This window comes from Aethalodelphis obliquidens, unplaced genomic scaffold, assembly GCF_003676395.1.
Source record: "Aethalodelphis obliquidens isolate GAN/ISIS:26980383/991018 unplaced genomic scaffold, ASM367639v1 scaffold46, whole genome shotgun sequence".
NCBI classification, from domain to species: domain Eukaryota; kingdom Metazoa; phylum Chordata; class Mammalia; order Artiodactyla; family Delphinidae; genus Aethalodelphis; species Aethalodelphis obliquidens.
Window position 1 is genome coordinate 5,177,234 of NW_020837990.1, and position 20,959 is coordinate 5,198,192.

Sequence of the window (20,959 nt, forward strand, 5' to 3'; positions counted from 1 at the left end):
TCCCCAGGCCCGCCCCCCTCCCTTAGCCTTGAGGCCCGACCCGCCACCTCCTCCTCTCCCCCATCCCTGCTTTCTGCAGCCCTTCTCCCCCCCCCTGCCCCCCAGGGGTGGACCACTGCATGCCCAGCTTCTCAGAACCACTCTAACACGGCACGTTTGCCCAAATAAACAAATGTTCCCTCTCTGTGGACTCACCTGCCCCATGTGTGGGCCAAGCCGCATGGCGCCGGTTCCAGAACGTGCTAACAGGCACGAAGGCACGGAGTCTGCCTTCTGGGGTCTGGATGTTCTCAGAAATGCCCCGTCAGCTTACAGCTGCTATAGAGAGGAGCACAGAGGGGCGGCTCGGGAAGCGAGGCGGTACGCGGGAGCTGCCCTCATCATCAAGGTGTGAGGACAAGCATCTCTTCTTAACTCCAACATGGCCACATAAAGCACTGGGGGTGGGGAGAGAACACTGAGGCCCGTCCCCAGCTCCCTCCCCTAAAAGTCACTGAGTAGAAAGCGCCCCCTGGTAGAAGGGACTAGAACAGCATCACAGGGTGGTTCTGGGTCTCAGTTGCTGCCAGAGTGAGGCAGCCCCCAGAAGGGAATCTGGGGGAGGACAGTAGTGACTACCCAGAAGCTGACTCATTTGGTATTTAGCGCTGGGTAGGATGGTTTTTCTGAGCATTTGCTTAAAGGCCCAGGATCTAAACTCACGCCACTGACTCCCACTCTTGCGACACCTCCCACTGATACCTGAGCTTTGCCAGTGACCCCCGTAGTGGCCAGGCCGGAAGAGGGCAAGAGAAGCGCTCAAGGAAGAGAGGGAGCTGCCCGTGTCACCGACCACAGGGACCCACCCACCCCCACGTGGGCTGTTGGCCACTCAGGACAGTGTAGCCGGCCTGGACACAGGGCCCTTTTGCTGTGCCCTGCTTGCAGCCAAAAAATGAAGAGCCTTTGTAGGGGAAGGGAGTTCAAATGCCACCCTCGGGGTAGTAAGAGCTAAAGCTGGAAGGTCTTTCTGGAAGGAACTGGGAAGCCAGGCGTGCAGCCTCAGCTGTGAGAAGCCATGACACCCTGGCGCCTGTGTGAGCCTCCTGTGTGGTCTTTGTCACCCTGGCACTGTTTCCTTGAAGAGTTTAGCGGCCCCTCAACAAGGGCCCCTTTGCAGCCACGCCTGTGGGAGGAGAGCCCAAGGCCACGGCGAGTGGGCTTAGCTTCAGAAGACACAGAGGCCTCTGAGGTCCAGGGGCTATAGGAAGGCAGGGACAGAGAAGAAAGGAACAGGCCTGGGCCTGGGAAGGGGCTCGACGATTTAAAGGCAGGGCCGTCGGGCCTCACAGCACAAGCCAACCCAGAAAGACTGCGGGCCGGGGCTGCGGTGGGCTCCTGGGGCCAGTCCATGGCGGCAGCCAGTTCCTCCCCGGTCACGTCAGGAGAGCTGAAGAGAGATGCGGCACATCTTCAGGGACTTGGCTAGTTTCAAAGAGGGCTGGGGCCGGCCCTGGTTCCTGCACACATGCCCAGAGCCCACCCCACCGAGCCCCTTCCCATTCCTCCTCACCCCTCCCCCACATCCCCCTTGGCCATCTTGGTCCTTACCTTAGGGCGTGGAATCCTTGCTCAGTAGAAAGAGAAAGAAGCCCCTCTCCACACATCCGTCCACTGAGACAGGAGCACCTGCACACGGCGCAGCGTGAGGGTCTTCCCAACACCTAGGGGCTCCCTCGGGAAGAACAAGGCGGGTCACCGTGGGGAGACGCAGGGACTTTCTCTGGCCAACCAATAAATGTACCCAGGGTCCAGGGGACCCGTGACACACATCCTCCAGCCCCTGCCCCCCCAGCATGATGTCCCTGTCCTCACTGTGTCTGCAGCTCCCGTGTTGTGATGGGCAGGTTTGTCTTTACATGTGAAAGCAGCAAGTCCCAGGTTAGGAGTAAAGCACTTCCTCATCTACCCCTGAGGAATCAGTGGGCCTGGAGTCCTTCAGAGTTCTGGCAAAGCGTGAGGGTCGTCAGCTGCCTCCTGCTAACCCTGAAGCAGGGCTTCAGAACAAAGGTGGGATTGCCTCCTGCCCAGGGCTCTCAGGCCCCGAATGTGTCCCACCCCTCGGGAGTATCATGTCATGTGAAGACTCCCGGGGGGCGTCTTTGCCTGGCAAAGGGAAGACCTGGGGGCAGGGAAGCTATGGAAGTGGGCACATGCTGTAGAGGGCAGTGTAGGACCAATGGGAGAGCTCTGCGGAGGCCAAGTGTGGCTCTACACCGGAAGGGGCCTTTGATGGCTGGAGCCGCCCAGCTGCAGAGGCAGGAGTGCCTGGCAGTGGGCATGGTCAGTGGAGGCCACCTGTCCAGCCTGCAGGAAAGCAACTTCCTGAATTCAGTGGGAACCTGGGCTAGATGACCCTGGTCACTTCACCCTTCAATGCCTCATTTTTCTGATTTCTAAAATAAGATGGGGGGGGGGGGCGGGAGGCGCATCTGGTGGTGCAGTGGTTTAAGAACCCGCCTGCCAATGCAGGGGACACGGGTTCGATCCCTGGTCTGGGAAGATCCCACATTCCGCGGAGCAACTAAGCCCGTGCGCCACAACTACTGAGCCTGCACTCTAGAGCCTGTGCTCCGCAACAATAGACAGCGCCGCAACGAGAAGCCCGCGCACCACAATGAAGAATAGCCCCCGCTCACTGCAACTAGAGAAAGCCCATGTGCAACAACAAAGACCCAACGCAGCCATAAATAAAATAAATAAATAAAAATAAGATAGGGGAATTCCCTGGCTGTCCAGTGGTTAGGACTCCACACCCCCACTGCAAGGAACTAAGATCCCGCAAGCCGTGCGGTGCAGCCAAAATTAAAATAAAATAAAATAAAAAATAAAATAAGATAGTAGTGCTGGAATGATTTATTTGTACAAAAAACGTTAAGTACCTGGCTGTGCTAAGAGGTAAAAGACATAGCCCCTGGCTGAAGGAATCTACAGCCCAGTAAGAAGTGAGGAATTGATTTCAGTGCAGTGATTGGTGCTAGGAGGCAGAGAAGCTGTGGCAGACACTGCTTGAGGGTTTTCCAACATGTATTCTCTCTTTCTTTCTCAGCAATAGACCCACAAATTAGAACTAGATTATATGGTCCAGAATAAAGACTACATTTCCCAGCTCCCTTGCAGCAAGACGTGCACATGTGTCTAAATTCTGTCCAATGGAACATTAGCACAAAATAATGTGTACAATTTTTATGAAGTGCTCTTAAAGGGAGAATGTGCGCTTTTCAACCCCTTTTACCTTCATGCTGGCTGGAATGTGGAGTCAATGGTTGGAAATGGAGCAGCCATCTTGGACTATGAGATAGAAGTTTTATGTTACATCACAAAGTACAACAGCCTGGGTTCCTAGTGATGTTAGAACTGTCAAAGCAGCCATGGAATACCATGTCAGAGTTACTCTTATTTGGAGTTTCTGCACTCACAGTTGAACCTAAATGTACCTTAAAAAGAAGCTGTTATTTAACACAACTAAACTGTACACTTAAAAATGGTTAAGACAGTAAATGTTATATGTATTTTTTACCACACACAGACACACACAACACACACACACACACACACACACACACACACACACACACACACACACAAAGCCAAAAGTCAAATTTAGAGAGACAGAAAGTAGAATGGTGGTTGCCAGGGGCTACAGGGAGGGGACACGGGGAGTTATTATTTAGTGGGTACAGAGTTTCAGTTTTGCAAGATGAAAGAGTTCTGGAGATGGATGGTGGTGGTAGTGGCACAACAATGTGAGTGTATTTAATGCCACCAAATGGTTATATGTATTTTACCACAATTTTTTTTTTAAAAAAAGGAAACAGCCAAGGCACAAGGGAACTTTTTGGTGTGCTTACACGAGCACTTACATTTGTCAAAACTCATCAAACTGTACACTAAAATGGGTGAATTTCCTCAAATGTAAAATTTACCTCAGTAAAGTGCTATGAGAATACATCTGTAGGGCCCCTAGCCAGGCTAGAGGGCTTCCCAGAGGAGGGGTCATGGTAGGAGTTAGCACAAAAAGCAGGCTCTACTATTTCGTAAGCTGATTACAAAGAGAGAAATGTTATTTTATTTCTTCTATATCCTGAAAGACTTGGGGAGGGGAAGTAGAAGCCATTGTGGGTTTAGTCCGAGGACAGGCCTCAGCCCCTCTCAGGCAACAAAACTGCTGGCTGATACAACAGCCCTCAGAGCACATGGCCCCTTCATTAGGGTCCCTGCCCCAGTCATATCCATTCAAACATTTACTAAGTGTGCACCCCATGCCAGGGAGTGTAACTATCTGTGCAGGGTAACGAGAAGAGACCTGTGAATGGTACAGACAAGTTCCTTCCCCATAAAACTTATGTTGTGGTACAGGAGATGGACATGAAGCAAGTAAACCAATCAGACGGAGGGAACACAAAGGGTTCAAGGTGTCCAGGCGAGGAGGGGTACAAGATGTCACTGGAGGCGAATTCTCTGGAGATCCAGTGGTTAGGACTTGGCACTCTCACTGCAGGAGCCCTGGGTTCGATGGTCAGGGAACTAAGTTCCCACAAGCCACGCAGAGCAGCCAAAAAAAGAAAAGTCACTGAAGAGGTAGGCGCAAGCCAGGTCCCACAGGGCCTTGGAGGTCATGGTGAAGAGTTCGAATTTTATTCTAAGGGCAATAGGGAAGTGATAAAGGACTTGTTCTAATAATGTTTTTAGAAGATCCCTCTTGCTGCTTTGTTGAAGATGAACTGGAGAAGAATAACAGCAGAAGCAAGAAATCAGAAGGATACTGCCATAATCCTAAAAGAGATGATGGTAGCTTGGACAAAAATTGCATGGCAAAAACAGAAATGGTGACTTTGAGATACGTACAGAGTTAAAACTGGGAGGACTGGTGAATCTGAGTAAGGTCTGTGGATTTTACCAATATCGATTTTCCCAGTGTTGATACTGTACTACAGTTGTATTAGATGTTACCACTGGGGACTTCCCTGGTGGTCCAGTGGGTGAGACTCCATGCTCCTAATTTGGGGGGCCCGGGTTTGATCCCTGATGGGGGAACTAGATCCCCACATGCATGCCGCAACTAAAACAAAAAAGATCCCACATGCTGCAACAAAGATCCTGCATGCCACAACTAAGATCCTGTGCAAACAAAATAAATATGTGTGTGTGTATATATATATATATATTTTTTTTTTTTTTAAATGTTACCATCGGGGGAAATTGGATGAAGGGTACGCAGGACCTCGTCATACTATTTTTGTAACTGTTGTAAATTTTTAATTATTTTTAAATAAGGGTTTTTTTAAATTCTCAACAACCAAAAAAAAAAAAAGATGGCAAGTACTAACTCCAGAAACGCCAGAGGGAGGAAAAAAAGAATTCTAATCATATAGCACATTACACAGCTTAGATGTGAAATATTTATAGAGTCATACTAATATAAACACTAAACAGTGATTTTAACCAAAAATTGTGATAAAGCTATATTGGAGGATGGGAGAAGACTAAGTACATGTGTTTAGTGGGGGAGAAAATGGGCATTAAGAGAGCTAAACCTCATTTTCCAGAGGTGAAAGTCAACGGATAAGACTTAAAACTGAAAAATCAAGAAATAGCTAGCTATATGAGAAATTTTTAAATATAAAAGTAAAGTAAATAGCAGAAAAACTAGCTGAAATAGTTGAGAGTAGTTGCTTTGGGGAATGAGAATGTAGGATGGGGTAACAGACTGCTTTTACATTATAAACCTAGTAATACTTTTAGTCTCTATTAGTTTACTAAACAATATAAATCAAATGTATTTAAAGAAATATATTAATGCCCAACCCAAAAAAACCAGAGAGGACTTGCTTACTAGTGGTTTAGATGGAGGTGGAGTGTTGAAAGGAAAGGAGACGAAATCCTGGATGACCCTTGGGTTTTTGCTTGAACAATTAGTGGATGGTGATGTCATGTGTTGAGACAGAGAAGGATGGGGAATACTGGGGTGGAGAAGTGGATTTGTTAAATCTGCGATGCCCATTAGATATCCAAATGGAGTATCGAGAAGACAGCTGGCTCTCCCAGTCCTGAGCACAGGTGAGAGATGGGAGTTAGAGAAAACTCGACAGACATCAGCATTTGGGTGGTAGGCACTGACCGCGGGACAAGTAAGATCATGCAGGGAGGTGTTATAGAGAAATAATTGAGCCCAGGCCTAGAATCTGAGGTGGTCCAATACTTAGAGTTTAGGGGGACACAACGGAGACTAAAGAGCAGCCAGTGAGGAAAGAGGAAAGCCAGGGGTTAGCGGAGCCAGAGAAGGAAAAGTTTTGAAAAAGAGCAATCAACTAGGTCCACTTCTGTTAAGAAGTCAAGTAAGACGAGGACCAAGTTGTTGGTGACTATGGTAGCTAGTCTCCAAAGATGACCCCCTAAATAAAATATGCCCTTGTGTAATCCCATTCCCTTGGGCCTGGCATGGCCTGTGTCTTGCTTATGACCAATAGCGTATGATAGACATCATGCTACATGACTTCCAAAGTTAGGTCATAAGAAGCCTTGCAGCTTCCACCTGGTTCTCCAGGAATGCTCACTCCTGAGACACACCCTCCTGGAACCCAGCTACCATTCTGAGAGCTCAAGTCACATAGAGGCCACATGCAGTCACTCCAGTCACCAGCCCCAGCTAAGCTCCCAGCCAACAGCCAACATCCACTGCCAGCCGAGTCACTACGCCATCCTGGACATCCAGCTCAGGTGAGTCTTTGGATGACTCCCGGCCCAGCAGTTGCTGACTGCAGCCTTGTGAGAAAGAAACCCCAAGTGAGAAGTTCCCAGGTAACCAGAGCAGCATGAAACACATTAATAAATTTTTAAAAATAAATTTATTTATTTATTTTTGGCTGCGTTGGGTCTTTGTTGCTGTGTGTGGGCTTTCTCTAGCTGCAGCGAGCAGGGGCTACTCTTCGTTGCAGTGCGCGGGCTTCTCACTGCGGTGGCTTCTCCTGTTGCGGAGCACGGGTTCTAGGGCACGAAAATACTGAGCGCGGGCTTCAGTAGTTGTGGCACGCAAGCTCAGTAGTTGTGGCTCACGGGCTCTAGAGCACAGGCTCAGTAGTTGTGGTGCACAGGCTTAGCTGCTCCGCGGCATGTGGGATCTTCCCGGACCAGGGCTCAAACCCATGTCTCCTGCATTGGCAGGCGGATTCTTAATCACCGCGCCACCAGGGAAGCCCCAGGGGATTCTTTTTAAGATTCAATATGCACATTTAACCTATCAAATTCTTAAATTAATCAAATTTATCCTTTATCCTCTTTATGGATAAATCAAGGCCCTTAGGATATTATAACTCTACTTACCCCCTCCCACATACATGTTACTGTAGTCAGAAATTTTAATTTTATTTTTTTAAAAACTTTATTTTGAAAGCTACCATATGATCCAGCAATCCCACTCCCAGGCATATATCCAGAGAAAAACATGGAAGCAGTGTCCTTGGGGGACTCTGTTCATGGCAATGCTCTTTACAATAGCCAAGACATGGAAGCAACCTAAATGTCCATCAACAAAGGAATGGATAAAGACGTGGGGTACATATATACAATGGAATATTACTCAGCCATTAAAAAGAATGAAATAATGCCATTTACAGCAACATGGATGGACCTGGAGATTATCATACTAAGTGAAGTAACTCAGACAGAGAAAGACAAATATCATACGATATCACTTCTATGTGGAATCTAAAAAAAAAAACTGATACAAATGAACTTATTTACAAAACAGAAACAGACTCACAGACTTAGAGAATGAACTTGTGGTTACCGGGCGGGGAAGGGTTGGGGGGAGGGATAGATGGGGAGTTTGGGATTGACGTGTACACACTGCTATATTTAAAATAGATAACCAACAAGGAAAAAATAATAATGTATTATGAATAACTTTATGACAATAAATTTGACCTTAAAAGAAAAAAAAAACCCATATGAGATTCAGACTGAAAAAAAAAAAAGGTGGGAGTGTAAGCAGAATTCTAAAAATAGCCTCCCAAGATCCTATACCCCTAATCCCTGGAATCTGTGACTGAGATGAGATGTCACCCCCATGACGGTGTTATGTTAAATGGCACAGTTGATCTTAAAAGAGGAATACTGTCCAGGTAGGCCTATGAAATCACGTGAGTCCTTAAAAGCAGAGAACTTTCTCTGGCTAGTGGCAGAAGAGGAAGACAGAGATTTGAAGCACAAGGGTCACTCAACGTGCCACCACTGGCCTCATGAGAAGGACTGTGGGCAGCCTCTAGGAGCAGAAGGCAGAGCCCAGCCAGCAGCCAGCAAGGAAACAGGGACCTCACACCCATAGCCATAAGGAACTGGACTCTGGCAACAACCTACATGAGCTTGGAAGTGGAATCTTGCCCCGAGCCTCCTGGTAACAGCCAGCCTGGCCAGCACCTTGATTTTAGCCTTGTAAGACCCTGACCAGAGAACCAGCTGAGCCCACCAGAACTTCTGGCCTACAGACTGTGAGACAATACATGGGTGTCTTAAGCCATTAGGTTTCTGGTAATGCGTTACACAGCAGTAGAAAACTAATACGGTGGGAAAATAAACATACCATGGAAACATAATAGAAGGGCTGGGCAGTGCTGAGTGTGACCCATCTGAGGTGTGTGGCCATGAATATAAAGGGGACTTAATTGGGTGAACTTCTCGAGGGTCATTCACCTGCATGGGTGCAGGCATACCAAGGAAGGGAAGATGGCCTCAGGGAGGGTCCAGGTTTTTCCAGGCACGAGCAGCAGAGGGAAGGAGGGGCAAAGGAATAGAGGAAGTTAGCAAAGCAGTGATTAAAATGATCCATTGTAGGGACTTCCCTGGTGGTCCAGTGGTTAAGACTCCATGCTTCTAATGCAGGGGGCGTGGGTTCAATCCCTGGTCAGGGAACTAAGATCCCACAAGCTGCACGGGGCAGCCAAAAAATAAAAAAGAGTCTTAAGTGGGTCAGGATGTGAAGAGGTCAGAGGGGAGAGGAGGTAAAGGGGGCCAGAAGCTGACAGGCCAGAGGGTTGCAAGGAGTATCCACATGGCTGCTGAAATCATGGAGGATGATGAAAGAGAAGGGGGAGAAAGGAAGACAGTGAGCCAGGAGACAAGCGACCTGCAGCCAGCACGGGACAGCAGTGAAGAAGGGTGGCAGGAGGGTAACCAGGTGCCTGGAGATCCAGCAGGGGCGCTTGAAGGAGAGAGCAAATGAGGAAGAACACTTACCCGACCTGTTGTGGGTTGAACTGTGGCCCACCCCCCAAAACAAAGGTACGTTCAAGTCCCAATCCCCCGTACCTAAGAATGTGACCTTATCTGGAAATAGGGTCTCTGCAGATGTAATCAAGCTAAAATGGAGTCATAGGACTAGAATGGACCCTAAACCAAAGACTGGCGTCCTCGTAAGACAAGGGAAATTTGAACACAGAGAAACAGGAGACACAGAGAGCAGCCGGCCATGTGAAGGCACAGGAAAGACTGGAGTGACGCTGCCGCCAGCCAAGGGTCACCTGGGGCCACCAGAAGCTGGAAGAGGCCAGGAAGGACCCTCCCCTAGACGCTTCAGAGGGAGCCCGGCCCCAGCAACACCTCGATTTTAGACTTCTGGCCAAAAGTGTAAGAAAACAAATTTCTGTTGCTTGAAGCCACCCAGTCATGGCAGCCCAAGGAAACCCAAACCCCACTTCCCGACCCTGAGGTGTGTGAGGGTCAGAGCAAAAGCAGACTCCACTGAAGGAGGCTTCAGGGGAAATGGTGTCCTCAGGGAACAGTGAGTTTCATTTAAGGCCGGAGCTCAAGAGAACCTCTGAAGAAGAGGCTGAGGATGAAGCAGAGCTTGCCCACCCCAGAGGAGTGTCTGGGCACAAGGGGCTTTAGGGGGTGGGGCGGGACCTGGCCCAGGCGAGGAAATGCTACAGGAGAGGTGTGCTGATAATGGATGCGCTGGACTCTCTGGACCTCTGGGGACTGAGCCAGACAGGTAGGACTGGCCTGACGCAGTCACTGGGGGACGGTAGGCAAACAGCTTAACTATGGCCTGATGCCCGGTCCCACCGTCCTGGGCTCCCGGTGTGTCAGCAGCGGGAGGGGCCCACTCTCTGGCAGCCGGAGCCCTGGCACATTCAGTACACCGCCCCCTCCTGCTGCGGGGCCTTCTGGGGCAGCTCCACCCCTCACACAGGGTGACACAGCCTCTTGGAGCCTCCGTGTCCTCTGATGACATCAGCCAGCGTCACAGCTCTGGGCTCAGGCTTCAGGCTTTACAGCTTCATGGTTTCCTGCCATCTAGACCCGAGCTGTCCAATATGGTAGCCACTAGCCACATGTGAGTATTTAGACTTAAACAAATTGCACTGAAGTAAACTAAAATTTCAATTTTTCAGCCACACCAGCCACATTTCAAGTGCTCAGTGGCACATGTGGCTGGTGGCATTCCGTCCTCACAGAAAGTTCTATTGGACAGAGCTGGACCAGACCATGGGTGGGAACCATGGCTGTTTGAACCGCTGAGCTATCCCACCTCAGGCAAACTCATGAAGGGGAGGCAGGGCAAGGACAGGAGGGCCCTGAAAGGAGCACTTCTCAGCCTCACTCCCTGAGGCAAGGGTCAGCTCCAGGAATGCTCGGAGCACACCAACGCCTCAGAGCCCAGAACACAGTGTCAGGAGGCCTGGAGAGGGGAAAGCCTCTCACCGCGAGTCTAAGGTCCACCACCTCCCATTCTTTACTGCCTGTCTCAGCACAACTGACAGTGGAAACTCCACTTCCTTCCGAGGCACAGGCTGGGGTACGCCTCTAACCCGAACAGCCACTCACCCAGACTCACAACACACGTCAACTCATTTCATTCCAAAATGTCCACGTTAGCCAGCCGTGTGCGCCATGAGTAGGCCTGTAGGATGTCCGCCATCCACCCCGCTCCCTCTCACCTTCCATCACCTCCAGCCCTCCGTGCCCCTGTCTCACACCTCGGCCCCTGTACACACCCGCTGGGCCCAGACCCAGCAAGAGTGCTCGAAACTCAGAGCCAAGAAATGCTTTCTCCCCACTGCCTTCTAAAGAGCGAGAAGGGCAGAAGACAGTTCCCACCCATCAGAGCTAACGTTCCTCTCAGCTCAGTGCTGGACACTTGCTCTACATCTAGGAAACTACAAGCCCTTTGTGGTGATTTTCCCAACGTAAAGAGTCAGCCACAAGGTGAAGTCTCTCCCTCTCTAGAAACTGAAAACTTGCAACTTTTAAAGGATGGTTTTGGGCTTCCCTGGTGGCGCAGTGGTTAAGAATCTGCCTGTTGGGCTTCCTGGGTGGTGCAGTGGTTGAGAGTCCGCCTGCCAGTGCAGGGGACACGGGTTCGTGTCCCGGTCCAGGAAGATCCCACATGCCGCGGAGCGGCTGGGCCTGTGAGCCATGGCCGCTGAGCCTGCGCGTCCGGGGCCTGTGGTCCGCAACGGGAGAGGCCACAGCAGTGAGAGGCCGGCGTACCACAAAAAAAAAAAAAAAAAAAAAAAAAAAAAACCATACGATCCAATCTCAGATAGGCACCCTTTATAGAGGGTTCCCCCAAATGGCTCGAAGACCATGATGGGACCAGTGGGGGCCATAGCATCTGGAAATCCCAAAGCTCAGAAGATATCACTTGCGTGCAGAAGGTACCTGGCGTGAGGAGAACTAACTACACATCACCTGTATCAAAACAAACTAGATTTACCACCCTCTTGTTGAAACTGCAGGAAAAGCCTAAAAAGATGAAATCACCCAGGGATGATGAGTAGAAATTACAATATACATATTACTGCTAACTTCAGATCTGTAAAATGTTACTGATATTTCCTTTACTACACGTGCTAAATGTTAGTGTTGATTTTAGTCAGGATAAAGTATTTATTGGGCATTAAATAGGTCACTCAGTCTTCCTAATCTTATTTTTCATCAGAGGTCTTCAAGTGTAAAAACCTCCTACTGTTCCAGCAACTTGACCCTCGGGGTTGGGGAGAAAATTTTGCCAAACCAGGAGAAAATTTTGCCAAACCAGGAGGTTTATAAGAATGAAACTCCGAACTAAGACAGAAGCAATGGAGAGAGGAGAACCTTAGGGGAACAAAAGAAAGAAAATCAAAAAGCTATGATCCCCGGGGACTTCCCTGGTGGTCCAGTGGTAAAGAATCTGCCTTCCAATGCAGGGTACGCAGGTTCCCACATACCACGGGGCATCTAAGCCTACGCACCACAACAACTGAGCTCACACGCCTCAACTAGAGAAGCTGCGTGCCGCAACGAGGAGTCCACGCACCCTGGAACCGCACGCCACAACTAGAGAGAAGCCCGCACACCACAACGAAGATCCCACGTGCAGCAACCAATACCCGACGCAGCCAAAATAAATAAATAAATAACTATTTTTTAAAAATAAAAGATATGATCTCCATGAGATGTAGTGAATATGGTGATATTTTTAAATATTATTTTTGTTGGCGTCCCTTTACCCCCATAGCCCCACTTTAACCAGCCAAGCTTTTGTGTTTATGCTTCAGTGGAAGGATGTGACAGCAAAAACCAGGGGAAAAAATGGGAAGCCACTTCTGGCTTTTACATCTCATTTGCCTAGACCCTTAATAAGACAGAAAGGAGCCACAGCCTGGACAGAAGATGTGGAGAAAATATCTTGGGTAGAGCCAGGCCTCCCATTAGCATGCCTACCAGCAGACAAAAGCCAGAGGAAAAGCACAGAGACAGCAAAAAACCCAGAGAGGGTTTTGAGATCTGACCACTGTGGATCCCCACCGCCCCATCCTGGGTAGGTCCTCAGATAGGGGACAGGCCCCCAGAAAGAGGAAATGACTGCAGAGTGCAGCCTATTTTGGACACAGCTGGAACCCTGGACAGCATCATATTTTCTCATGCTACTCTGGGGCCTGGAAGCCACAAAATAATTCTCAAGTGTCCCAGAGTGACCCAGAGGTAGCAGAGACACATCAAACCTAACGAGGCCACACAAGCAGCAACCAGGAAGCAGACATCCCAGTGGACACTTGGATGGCCACTTAATAACAAGGGCCACTTCCTCCAGGGCTTTAGCAAATACGTATGGGAAACCCCCTGGCGTTCAGGCAATCCCTGGAGAAAGGAGGGGCAATTCCATCAAGTGACTGAAACTCAGTGTTCACCACTGCAGTAGAAGAGGGGCTGGCTCCAAAGAGAAATGTCACAGAAAAACAATGTTATGTCTCCTGAGTTGGGAGACTAAGAGAATACCTCTGTTTGAGAACTATGGGAGGAGAGAACTTGGAAACTAGCAAATTTCTGGTAGCAAACTGGATGATGCCACCGTTCATAAACGTGGGGATTAAAGGAAGGGGAACAAACGGTTGGAAAATGATAAGTTTAAGGTTTGGACGTGCTGAAATCGAGATACTGACGTGATGTCCAAGGGTATGTCAGGAGGCATTTGGATAATTACGACTGGTACTCAGGAGTGAGGGCCACCTGAAAATACAGATTTGGGCGTCGTCAGCCCATACAAGTAGTAGCTGACGGATGAGTAGCAGATCACAGTGATCTTAGGCACTCACTACATGCCAGGCACTACTGAGAGCTTTTCATGTATATGAACTCATTTTTTTTTTCCTTTTTTTTTTTTTTTGGCCGCTCCACACAGCTTACAGGATCTTAATTCCTCGACCAGAGACTGAACCCACGCCCTCGCAGTGAAAGCACAGAGTCCTAACCACTGTGGACCGCCAGGGAATTAGCGAGATTTTCATGCTTTTAAGGGGAAGAATTGGGACACTTAACATGTCAAAGGGAAAGTTGGCAGAAAATGAAAGTTTTAAAGGCAGGACTCTACCCAGGGACAGTGACTGAATGTGATGGGAAAGAATACTGAATGGAGACACTTCCAATCCACGATTTCTAACCTCGGATGGGCCCTTGATGCTGCCTGACAATCCCACTGTATGTCCACAATTCATTCGCACTCTCCCACTCACTGGCACGCGCTAGCTAGCTCTCAAAGGGCCGACCCCAGACCAGCAGCCTCAGCATCACCCAGAAACATGTTAGAAATGCAAATTCTCAGGCTTACCTCAGACCTCCAGAATCAGAAACTCTGGACGGGGCTTTAACAGACTCTCTAGGTGATTCTGATACACACTCAGAGTTAAGTGCCCCGAGATGGCTAGTTTATTAACTACCACTCCCGCCCCCCACGCACACCTCTCTAAATTTCCAGCCCTTCCTCCATCCTCACTCTCAGCTGACCTTGCTTCCTAATTCACTGAGAGAAAAGAGGCCATCCGAGAGAACGTCCACTAGCTCCCACCACATCCGTCCACCTGCCTACATCGGTGCCCAAACACTGTGCCTTCTCTCTCCTTACCCTGGATGTACCCTTTGTGCCCTGGCCGAAGCCAAGCCCTCACTCCTGTACTAGATCCCATCCACTCTCACCTCATCAAGGACGTTGCTCCACTGATCTCTCTCCCGCATCGTCTATTCTGACTCTACTGGCTTTTTCTCATCAACATCCAAGCATATAATCTCATCAACTTAAAAAATTTTCTTTGTAGCTGAGCAGGACCCTGTGGGGCCCTCCCGGGACAGACCTTCCCATGTCCTCTGCCTGCCTCTTGTTTGTAGAAAAACTTTAGCCTCCTAGGGCTTCCCTGAGTTCCAAGAACAAATTTAATCAGAGAAGTGAGAAAATGCAGAAACAAAGGAAAACAGTCAAACAAGACAAAATAATTAGAGTTTAGCCGTTAAACCAAGCCAAGTACCTTTAGTTCCTCCTCAAGGGCTACAGATAGTATTCTGGGCCATGTCCTTTGAGCTGTTTTGCAGATACTGAAACCCTCACCAGGTGGAAGAAGTTAACTGCATGCTGACCACAAACACTTAGACCCCAGACAGTTGGAACCAGAAGCTTGATGATAGTAACTCCTGATTATCTCACCACCAACCAATCAGAAGAATGTTTACCAGCTGATCACACACCCCCACAACCCTCTCCCTCACCCCATCTTTAAATCCTTTTCCTGAAAGTCATCAGGGAGTTCGAGTTTCTTTTGAGCATTAGCTACCTGTGCCCCTTGTTTGGTGTCTGCAGTAAACATTGCACTTTCCTTCACTACAGCCCAGTGTCAGTAGATTGGCTTTACTTTGCACAGGAGAGCAGACCCCAGGTTGTTCAGGTAACATCTTACCCTCACTTCTCCTTTTAGCTCCCACCCAATCTCTCTCCTTCCTTTACCACAAAATTCCTCCACAGAGTTGTCTAGGGGACTTCCCTGGTGGTCCAGTGGTTAAGACTCCGCCATCCCAATGCAGGGGGCCCAGGTTCGATCCCTGGTCAGGGAACTAGATCCTGCATGCCGCAACAAAGATCCCACACGTGGCAACGAAGATCCCATGTGCAGCAACTAAGACCCGGCGCAGCCCAATAAATAAATAAATATTTTTTAAAAAGAGTTGTCTATACCTTGTCCCTCCCTCTCCTCCCATTCTTTCTTGAACCACCCACAACCCAACTCTCACTCCACCACTACCAAAACCATTCTTGTCAAGGTCACCAACAACCTCATCTTACTTAACCCACATGCAGCATTTGACACAATTGATCTTCCTCCTTGATAGGTTCTCTTCTCTTGGCTTTCAGCATACCATCACCTCCTGTGGTTTTTTCCCCTACTTCACTGGCCATTCCTTTCATGTCCTTTGATGGTTCCTACTCACTTCTAAAACCATTTAATGTTGGAGAGCTCCAGGATTCAGTCCTTGCACATCTTTTCTTTTCTATTTATATTTGCTCCCTTGGTGATCTCTTCTAATCTCATGACTTTAAATAACATCTGTATGCTGAAGACTCTCAATTTTATATCTCCAACACAGACTTTGCCAAACGTGTGCATCCAGCCTCTTTCGTGGCATCATGACGTGCCTAATAGACATCTCAAACTTAATATGTGTTAAATCAAGTTCCTGACCTCCCCGCCACTCCCAAATCTGCTTCTTCCACAGCCTATACTCCCAAATCTGCTCCTTCCACAGCCTATACTCCCAAATCTGCTCCTTCCACAGCCTATACTCCCAAATCTGCTCCTTCCACAGCCTATACATCCTCAGTTCATGTTCAGACCAAAAAGTCCTTTTTTCTCACACCACCTAATCCATCAGGAAACCCTGTTGGCTCTACATTCAAAATACATCCAGAATCCAACCATTTCTCACTTCCTCTCCTGCTACCACATTAACCTGAGCCACCATCACCTCCTACCAGATGACTGCAGTCTCCTCCTTCTACTCTGGCTCTCTTCAGGTCTGTCCTCCATACAGTAGCTGAAGGGACTCTGTTAAAGCAAAAATGACATCCATGTCCCTCTTCTGCTCAAAATCCTCCAATGGCTCCTATCTCAGAGTAAAAGTTAAAGTCATTGAAATGGCCTAGGGCCCTGCAAGGTGAGGTCCTCCCTTATCTCTTTGACTTCATCTTCCACTCTCTCCACTCCAGCCACACTGACCTTCTTGCTCTTCCTGGAAGGTGGCAAGCGCATGCCTATCTCAGCACATTTGCATTTACGGTTCCCTCTACTTAGAACATTCTTTGCCCAGATTTCTAGATGGCCCACTCCTTCACCTCTTTCAGGTCATTCAAATGTCACCTTCTCATTGAGACCTCTGATGGCACGTTATACACTCTGTATCATCCCCTCTGCTTTATTTGCCTCCATAGCTCTTACTGCCATCCAATACTATATATTTTACTTATTTCCTTATTTGGTTACTGTCTTCTACTTCTACTAGAATGTAAGCCCCTTAACGTACTTTGCCTGTTTTATTCACTGTTACATCCTCAGTTCCTAGAAGACTACCTGGAGTGTCCAGTAGCTGTCCGTAAAATGCGATGCAATGAGGGTCCGAAGGTAAGCAGATGGGGTAGAAGGTCCCTGGAGAAAGAGAACTGGGCATGGCTTTCTTGATGGAAGAGAAGTCATTTTTGGCTTAAGCTATTTTGTGATCTAAGCCTGGCCACAATGCCAGCCCTTGAACAAGTCTCAGTAATTAATGAGATTAAGGGAAGGGAGGGAATGCAGAAACAAAGGAAAAGCAGTCAAGAAACAATAGTTCAAACAACGAAAAATCAAAAAGAGAAATTAAGGAAACACTCCCATTTACCACTGCAACAAAAAGAATAAAATACCCAGGAATAAACCTACCTAAGGAGGCAAAAGACCTGTATGCAGAAATCTATAAGACACTGATGAAAAAAATCAAAGAAGACACAAACAGATGGAGAGATATACCATGTTCTTGGATTGGAAGAATCAACATTGTGAAAATGACTATACTACCCACAGCAATCTACAGATTCAATTCAATCCCTATCAAATTACCAATGGCATTTTTCACAGAACTAGAACAAGAAATTTTACAATTTGTGGGGAAAAACAAAAGACCCCGAATAGCCAAAGCAACCTTGAGAGAGAAAAATGGAGCTGGAGGAATCAGGCTCCCTGGCTTCAGACTATACTACAAAGCTACAGTAATCAAGATAGTATGGTACTGGCACAAAAACAGAAATATAGATCAATGGAACAGGATAGAAAGCCCAGAGATAAACCCACACACATATGGTCACCTTATCTTTGACAAAGGAGGCAAGAATATACAATGGAGAAAAGACAGCCTCTTCAATAAGTGGTGCTGGGAAAACTGGACAGCTACATGTAAATGAATGAAATTAGAACACTCCCTAACACCATACACAAAAATAAACTTAAAATGCATTAAAGACCTAAATGTAAGGCCAGACACTATAAAACTCTTAGAGGGGGGCTTCCCTGGTGGCGCAGTGGTTGAGAGTCTGCCTGCCAATGCAGGGGACATGGGTTCGTGCCCCGGTCCAGGAAGATCCCACATGCCGCGGAGCAGCTAGGCCCGTGAGCCATGGCTGCTGAGCCTGCGTGTCCGGAGCCTATGCTCCACAAAGGGAGAGGCCACAACAGTGAGAGGCCTGCATACCACAAAAAAATAAATTAAAAAAAAAAAAAACTCTTAGAGGAAAACATAAGCAGAACACTCTGTGACATAAATCACAGCAACATCCTTTTTGACCCACCTCCAAGAGAAATGGAAATAAAAACAAAAATAAACAAATGGGACCTAATGAAACTTAAAAGCTTTTGCACAGCAAAGGAAACCATAAACAAGACGAAAAGACAACCCTCAGAATGGGAGAAAATATTTGCAAACGAAGCAACTGACAAAGGATTAATCTCCAAAATATATGAGCAGCTCATGCAGCTCAATATCAAAAAAAACAAACAACCCAATCCAAAAATGGGTGGAAGACCTAAAAGACATTTCTCCAAAGAAGACATACAGATTGCCAACAACACATGAAAAGATGCTCAACATCACTAACCATTAGAGAAATGTAAATCAAAACCACAATGAGGTATCACCTCACACCAGTCAGAATGGCCATCACAAAAAAATCTAGAAACAATAAATGCTGGAGAGGCTGTGGAGAAAAGGTAACCCTCCTGCACTGCTGGTGGGAATGTAAATTGATACAGCCACTATGGAGACCAGTATGGAGGTTCATTAAAAAACTAAAAGTAGGGCTTCCCTGGTGGCGCAGTGGTTGAGAGTCCACCTGCCGATGCAGGGCACACGGGTTCATGCCCCGGTCTGGGAAGATCCCACATGCTGTGGAGCAGCTAGGCCCATGAGCCATGGCCGCTGAGCCTGCACGTCCGGAGCCTGTGCTCCGCAACAGGAGAGGCCACAACAGTGAGAGGCCCGTGTACTGCAAAAAACAAACAAACAAACAAAAAAAACTAAAAGTAGAACTACCATATGACCCAGCAGTCCCACTACTGGGCATATACCCTGAGAAAACCATAATTCAAAAAGATACATGTACCACAATGTTCATTGCAGCACTATTTACAATAGCCAGGACATGGAAGCAACCTAAATGTCCATCAACAGATAAATGGATAAAGAAGATGTGACACATATATACAATGGAATATTGCTCAGCCATAAAAAGGAATGAAACTGAGTTATTTGTAGTGAGGTGGACAGACCTAGAGTCTGTCATACAGAGTGACGTAAGTCAGAAAGAGAAAAACAAATACCATATGTTAACGCATATATATGGAATCTTTAAAAAAAATGGTACTGATGAACCTAGTGGCAGGGCAGGAATAAAGACGCAGACATAGAGAATGACTTGAGGACACGGGGAAAAAAAAAAAACAATAGTCCAGTAAGCAACAGTGAACAATAGTTTAATAAAACAGAGCCCTAGTTCCTCCTCAAGGGATATACATAACAATCTGATGCAAATCTTTGAGTTGGGCTGGAACTAAGGCCCCCAACCAGGTGGAGGATGGTAACTATCTGCTGAGACCCTAGACTGGTACAAACCTAAGGAATGATGTTGACCTTTTCTCACACTCTAATTTCAATCAACTAAAGCTCTCTGTTAAACTTTGACCCAATTCTTTATTTTTTTTTAAATTTTATTTATTTATTTTTGGCTGCGTTGGGTCTTTGTTGCTGCTTGCGGGCTTTCTCTAGTTGCAGCGAGCGGGGGCTCCTCTTCGTTGCGGTGCGCGGGCTTCTCATTGTGGTGGCTTCTCTTGTTGCCGAGCATGGGCTCTAGGCACACGGGCTTCAATAATTGCGGCACACGGGCTCAGAAGTTGCAGCTCGCAGGCTCTAGAGCTCATGCTCAGTGGTTGTGGCGCACGGGCTTAGTTGCTCCGCAGCATGTGGGATCTTCCCAGACCAGGGCTCGAACCCGTGTCCCCTGCATCGGCAGGCGGATTCTTAACCACTGCGCCACCAGGGAAGCCCAACTTTGACCCAGTTCTATGCTGAATTCCGCTCAAGCCCCGTCAGGAATACGCAAGCACTCTTAGCTTAAAACTTCCCCAGTTTTGCTGTTCAGGGAGACACTGCTTTGGGGAAGATCCCTTGTATTCTCCATACTTGCTGCAAGTAAAACATGCTTCCTTCTCCTGATCTTTGGCCTGGTTGTGTCTTTTGGCTCAACACCCACCAAGAGGCGAACCCAGTTTTTGGGTAACATTAAGGAAACAAAAGAGTTGAGATCCAGAAGGGATTTGTCTTGGACAAGAAAGAGGGACACCTCTTTCACTGCTTCTGGAGCAGAGTTAAGAATGGATTCGGCTATGTTTGTACACAGAACTTTAAGTGCTTCCCTCCTGATTGCCTCTAGTTTCTCTAGGAAATAGAAGACTCGAGGGACTTGAGGAGGGTGGTGATGGACAGAAATACCAGCCAAAGAGAAGAGAAAGAGCTAAGGACACTTGGAAGGACTGATGGTCCAGGTGAAACTGAAAACCTGGACTTGCCTTGGCACCAATCTACCTGGCTGTGTGGTTTTCTTCACCACCGTGGAGGATGGGGGAAAGGTTATACACAAAGAATGGGAACCGCAAAAATTCAAGTTTCCTCTCAGCTTTTTCTTGAAAGACAAAAGAGAATCTCTTCCACTGACTCAGTGCCACCGTTTACCCACTCAAGGAGGCACCATCAGTCACTGGTCTCGTGCGAGTAAAATGAGCAGAGTAGAGAAAGAGGAGCGAAAAAGAGAAGAGGCAGAAGAACTGGCCCTCTCCCAGCCCGGTGGGAAGGAGCGGGAACATTTAGCCTTCCCTAAAAACTGAAGGCTGATACATACGCCCTGGGGTTCAACTTCTGAGCCTTCTCCCCGTGACCCTTCCTCTTTCCCAATACCTTCCAGCTGTCCCGTCGTGTCATATTCAGGTGCTCCACCCCCTCCAAACTCGCGTGCCTTTCCTCCACGTGGTTCTCTGCATATATCGGTCGCCTGAGAGATCCTGGCCGGGCGGGGCTCTAATGACGCCACAATAGGAACAGA

General features: G+C 47.9%; 1 long non-coding RNA gene across 1 annotated transcript; it reads right to left on the minus strand.

Annotated features, from left to right (window-relative positions):
- Positions 1 to 176: 176 nt before the first annotated feature.
- Positions 177 to 20,908, minus strand: LOC113607059 (uncharacterized). Its single transcript, XR_003427798.1, has 3 exons — positions 20,815 to 20,908; positions 1,591 to 1,703; positions 177 to 318 (listed from the first exon to the last, which is right to left on the minus strand). It is a non-coding gene; the product is annotated as an uncharacterized LOC113607059 (long non-coding RNA).
- Between the last annotated feature and the right edge of the window lie 51 nt (positions 20,909 to 20,959).